Here is a 6302-nt window from a genome sequence, read left to right as displayed (position 1 = left end):
GGCCTCAAGGCTTCTGCTGACCACAGCAGCCTCCTGAGAACTGGGAAAAATCTCCATTGTTGTGCGCCTGTGCAGCTCAGCCTAGATCTTTCCAGAAGCTCTGATTGTGCCATACTCTAGTGTTCCATCATGTCTGAGGGCCCCTGCTCCAGCCAGATATGACATCTCTTTTCCCTGGGAACAAGCTAGTTGTTCAGGAAAGGAAGTAAGGGTCTTTTAGAAAGCAGAGGTCCTTTGGGAGGTAACAGTACACCTCTCAGCAACTTCAATCCCAACCCTCAGGAGGCAGAATCAAGTGGATCTCTGTGTTCAAGCCCAGCCTGGTTTACAGAGTGAGTTACAGAAAACCCAGAACTATGCAGACAGGCTGTGTCTTGAAACAATACCACCAGAGTCCAAATTCGAAGGCCCCAGTCTATAGGTCCTGAAGAATGAAGATTTAAATACAAGTCCATGGCTAAACATCTGAAGTTCATTGACCAGACTGTGATGGTTCAGGAGGGGAAGGTGGAAGGTACCTACAGGACCCTGAACAGAATCCTCACCACCAATGGGATTACTGACGTCATAAAGTGCCGATAGTACTATGAGAAGCCTTGTCGCTGCCACCATCATTGGGAGAGCTGTGAAACATGCTGGAGGATGTACAACATGGAAATGGATGGAAAGATTAACTTCTTGATGGGAAAGAACTGTGCAGATCCATCTCTGGGCTGCTAAGGCGTGGGGATCTTGGGGATCGAAGCCCAGATTAGTTCTATGTCCAACTCTTCCTTCCTTCCTTCCTTCCTTCCTTCCTTTCTTTCTTTTCTTTCTTCCTTCCTTCCTTTTCTTTCCTTTAAAACTGATTTATTTATTTATGTACTTATTTATTTATTATATATAAATACACTGTCACCGTCTTCAGACACACCAGAAGAGGGCATCAGATCTCATTACAGATGGTTGTGAGCCACCATGTGGTTGCTGGGATTTGAACACAGAACCTCTGGAAGAGCAGTCAGTGCTCTTAACCACTGAGCCAGCTCTTCAGCCCAATTCTTTTCTTTATTCAACCAATTTGTTACTTTTCTCTACAAGAAACTCAAACACAGATGAACAAAGAAAAGAAAAGAAAAGGAAAAGAAACAAAACCATCACCAGAAGAGGAAGAGGCGGAGGAAGGGGAGGACTTGGGGGTAGTGCTACTGTTTAAGTCATTATACATTTTCATTTTAAAAGTGAGGTTGAACAGATGTGGTGCATGACTAATCCCAGAATCTGAGAGCATGCTGGGTAGAGGTTCAAGGTTACCCTTGGTTATATCATTCACTTTAGTTATGAGTCCTTATCTCAAAAAGCACCAACAAAACTCTCTCTCTCTCTCTCTCTCTCTCTCTCTCTCTCTCTCTCTCTCATGCACAAGGACACACACACATGTATTTGAGCACTCAATTTCTCTTTTGTGAAAGGACAAGTTTGTTAAACATGCTATCCCAGGCCAATGAGATTAGCTCTCTCACAGGGTCAAAGGTTATCAGTTTAACCTCTTGACCCCTAGGTGGACAGAACTCTTTGGATTTAGTCCCCAAGAGAAACTGCTCATAGGTCAGGTAAACTGGGAAGACCAGCATGCTACCATTTTGAAAACTTTTATGTAAGAGTTAGTTAAATCCTATGAGAACCCCAGGGGACCCCCAATGAATGAACATCTGCCGAATTCTTTTGGAGAAGATGATGTAATTGCAGAAGGCATCCCGGGAATGGCCCCTCTGCTCAACCTGCCAGGCATGCAAATAGCAGCCATTGTGGCAGTCTTGCCCTGTAGACGTCACTGTGGTTCCTGTTTTCAGATAAAATAAACAGTTGGAGAGAAGAAAGAAGATTGAACCCAGGCAACCAGACTCCAGAACCTGCTGTCTGTCTGTCTGTCTGTCTATCTATCTATCTATCTAGAAACAGGGTCTCACTATTAGCTCTGGCTATCCTGGAACTCACTATGTAGATCAGGTTAGCCTCAGATTCATCAAAATCTGCCTGCCTCTGACTCCTGAGTGCTGGTAGTAAAGATGTGTGTGTCACCACACCTCTTAATCTCTAAATGTGTCACCTAAAAATAAATGTAGGAGACATGACTCAAAAGTTGAGAGCACTTGTTGCTCATTCGAAGGACCAGAGTTTGGTTCCCAGTACCCACGTATGGCAACTCACAAACTGCCTGTAACGACAGCTCCAGGGGATCTGATGCCCTCCTTTGGCCTCTGGGACACCTGCACACACACAGGAACATGCACATTCACATAAATAAAATAATAAATCTTAGAAGAAATAAACGTAGACACAGTTCTTTCAGCTATGTTTACTGAAGGAAGGGATAGAGTAAGTACAAAATTTAGAACTCTGGAGTGACTGTAATACTCTTATTTAGATAGATTGTTAGATAAACAGAACAATATGGATCTTGGCTTCTTTTCCTGTTGCTGTTGTTAAATACTCTGACAAAAGCAACTTAAAGGGAGAAAGGTTTACTCTGGCCCACGGCTCAAGTTAGACTACCATGGAGGGAAAGCCGAAATGGGGGGAGGGGTGAGGAGCTTGAAGGAACTGGTTGCATTCCATGCACAGCCAAGAAGCAGAGAGTATGTGTGCTGGCCACTACTTAAGTCACTGTTTTCCATTTTGTGTAGCTCAGGATCCACTCCCTAGGCAATAGTCCCATCAATGGTTAAGAAGAGTCTATTCTCATTAACACAATCAAGACAGTCCTTGACAGGCATGGCCAGAATCCATCTCTCAGATAAGACTAGGTTCTGGAGAGTTGACATCTGACGCTGATATAAATACTATTTGTTAAGGTTGAAAATGTTTTCAGCAAGTGTTAAATTAAAAAATATATATTTAGGCACAGCATGGTGATTCAGGCTTCCAGTACTTGGGGTTGGGGGAGGCAGGAGGATCAGGAGTTCAAGGTTAGCCTCAGCTACTGAGCAAGTTTGAGGGCAGGTAGGAGACTGTGTTTCAACTAAGTACATAACTAACCAACTAACCGACCAACCAACCAACTAACTGACTCAATTAGAAAAGGCATTTAGCAAATCATGCATGAAGTCACACATTTGTAGCCCTAGATTGATAGACAGACTGGGGGATGAAATTTAAGGCCAGCTAGATATATAGTGAGTTTGAGGCCAGACTATCATTTTGAGATCCTGTTTCAAGACAAAATAAGACAATAAAACAATCAAACAAACGCCCTTCCCCCCACCATCCAGAGGTCAGAAGTGGTGGTGCACACCAGAACCCCAGTGCTTGGAAGGCTGAGCTGGGACAATCTCAGGCTCCATGCCAGCCTGTACAGTGAAACCCTTATAACTCACCCTCCCCCCACAAAGAATCACACCCAGTTTAACTCCCAGTCAGTGTGGGTCCCTGTGAGCGGGACAGAACACAGAAATGTCAACAGCCAGTTAAATCGAGAGCAATTGCAGGGACTTTTGCTTTTATGGTTCCATTTTTCTTCACGGTCTAATTTTATCCCAATGCATATTCGGGGTAGTATTTTTTTTTTAAGAAATGCAAAGTTAGATATTTCAGGAAACGAAAGAACAATGCACAGTCTGAAGAGGCAGGAACCGGTGGGAGCCGCTTCTCTAGGCTGCCCTGACACTAAATTTAGCACTGGCAAGCAGGCAGCTTAAGGAAAGGAGAAACGTGCTGGTCGGGTGATTTTCACATTGCTTTATTAGTGATTTATTTGTTTATTTATTTATTTATCTATTCATTCATTCATTCATTCATTCATTCATTTAATTTTGTGTTCGTGAATGTGGTGGCCATAGAGCAACTTGAGAAAGCTGGTTCCCTCTTTTTCACCTTGTGGGTCCTAAGAATCGAACTCAGGTCATCAGGCTTGGTGGCAGGCACCTTTATCCACAGAATCATCTCAGTGGCCCTCTTTGAGGTTTTAGGGCACGTCAGAGCTGATACCCTGAACCTTGGGCCCTAAGGCGATGCTCTGCTCGGATCCTGACTCTGGTTTCCAAGCGCCCTTCCCGCTGTGGTACCCGGACTCTGTCTTACCAGGCTGGGGGCCGGGTGCTAAGACATCTCTTCCCTGCAGTGCCTCTCTGATTCCTAAAACCTGGAATCCCATTCCACACCAGTCCTTCCCCGTCCTTCAATCTAGTAAGTACCCCCACTCCTCTGCTCAAGTGGGCCCCTTTCTTTGCACATGTGCTTGTATGTGTGTGGATAGGCATTCTTGTGTGCACGTGTGTGCATGTGTGTGCACGTGTGTGCATGTATGTGCACATGTGTGCATGTGTAGGCCAGAGGCAGATGTCCCGTGTCCTCTTCAATTGCTTCTTGAATCCAAACTCAGGTCCTCATGCCTCCGTGACACTTTCCTGATGGAGCCAACTCCTCGGTGCCCAAACCAACTTCTCTTCCTGGTTCTAGCACAGCAGGGTCCCCAAAGGACAATTCAGCACACACAACCACTCACCAGAGCACTGTGATAACTCTGTGACTCCATACCAGCACGGCATCTCTGTGTGAACTGCACGTGTCTCCCACACAGTCAGTGGAGCCTGACAGCCACAGTGACTCCTTGGTCCCATTTTCCCTGACGTCTCCCAATTTTAGTCTGAAGTCCCACATTCTGAAAAATGACTTACTTTTGGCAAGATATAGGGCAGCTGGGCTTGGTGGCATGTTTCTGTCACCCTAGATGCTTGGGGGGTCCGAGGCAAGAGGATCGGGTGAGCCCAGGAATCTGAGGGCAGCCCGGATAGCACAGTGCGACCCCCCCCAGCCTCCCATAGACCCATGTATCTGAACATTTGGTCCTCTGTCTGTGGAGGGAACTTTGGGAGGGGGAGCCTTGCCGAAGAAAGTTCGTCATGGAGGGAGAACGTGGAGAATTTATAGCCTCACTCCACTTCCTGCTTGCTCTCTCAGCTTCCAGTGGTTGATTGGGATGTGATCTCGGGCTCCTCTTCCATCCCTTCCTCAGCAGTATGGACATGGAATTCTCTGGAACCTCTGGAAGCTTGTGCCATGGGGAAACTCTTCCATAAGTTGCCTTTGGTCCTGGTATTTTATCCCAGCAACAGAAAAGTAACGGATTCTGACCAACCCCATTGCAAAAACAAAACAGACAAACCAAAGGCTAAGTATGGCCTGGTGGCTCACACTGGAGATGCTGAGGAGGGAGGTCACGAGTCTAAAGCCAGCTAGGCAGCACTGTAAGATGCTGCCTTAGACACAAACAACGAAACAATGGGGGTGGGTTGGGGTGGGGTGTGTGTTTGACAGAAAAACGGGAAGACTTTCAGATTACAGAACCCTTCCCCCCACATAAAACTTTTTTTAAATAGTTATTTTTAGAGGAGTCTATGTGAAATTCCTAATGTACAAATGGCCAGCAGAGTCACAAAGAAATCACAACCCTCACAATTTTGGGGGTGCAAATGTGATTCTTGCTACTTTAATACTCAGAAAGCTGAATTCATATATCAACACTAGAAAAAAAATTCTATGATGAAGTTGAAACTAAAAATCAAATTAGCTTTATACCCTCTTTCAGGACCCATGTGTGGGTAAACAGACCTGTAAATATTTATGTGAAGTTCTTTTATAACACAAAAGGTAGGTAGCATAGGAGTAAAAATAGGTTAAGTTTGACTATAAAAAAAGTTCACTTGTTGGGGCTGGCGAGATGGCTCAGTGGTTAAGAGCAGACCTGAGTTCAATTCCCAGCAACTAATGGTGGCTCACAACCATCTGTGATGAGATCTGATGCCCTCTTCTGGTGTGTCTGAAGGCAGATACCATATATATAAATAAAATAGATAAATAGTTTTTTAAAAATTCACTTGTAAAAACTATAATTAAGATGAGATGTGGGAGAACCTTTGGTACTTGTATGGCAGACATTTCAAGAAAGCCTTATAGGTCTTGACAAAGGCAGACACTGGGACAAGCAGCTTGCTGCAAAAGTGTAAATGACAGCAAAGTCATGAAAAACTCTGTTTTGAGTGGTCAAATAGAAGCAAATTCATTAAAGAAAAAAAAAAACCTCTGTTCCTTTAAAAATGATTTTTAAGTTTTAACTTATGTGTATGGCTGTTTTGCCTGCATGAGTGTATATGCACCAATTGTGTGCAGTCCCCAAGGAGGCCAGCAGATGGCATCAAATTTTCCGGAGCTGGAATTAGGGAAGATTGTGAGCCACCATATGGGTGCTGGGGATGAACCCAGATTCTGCTTGAAGAGTAGCCAACTCTCCAGGCTCCCCTCCCCCCACGCTTAATACAAGCACT

The 6302-nt window shown here is 44.7% G+C and overlaps 1 pseudogene across 1 annotated transcript; it reads left to right on the top strand.

Annotated features, from left to right (window-relative positions):
- Positions 1 to 453: 453 nt before the first annotated feature.
- LOC308420825 (small ribosomal subunit protein bS21m-like) lies at positions 454 to 720 on the top strand (annotated as a pseudogene). Its single transcript has one exon. The product of its transcript is annotated as a small ribosomal subunit protein bS21m-like (transcript).
- The last annotated feature ends 5582 nt before the right edge of the window (positions 721 to 6302 follow it).

The sequence above is a fragment of the Micromys minutus genome (assembly GCF_963924665.1).
Source record: "Micromys minutus genome assembly, chromosome: 5".
NCBI lineage: Eukaryota > Metazoa > Chordata > Mammalia > Rodentia > Muridae > Micromys > Micromys minutus.
The sequence above is the reverse complement of the archived record's forward strand: the minus strand, read 5'-3'. Positions and strand labels throughout refer to the sequence as shown.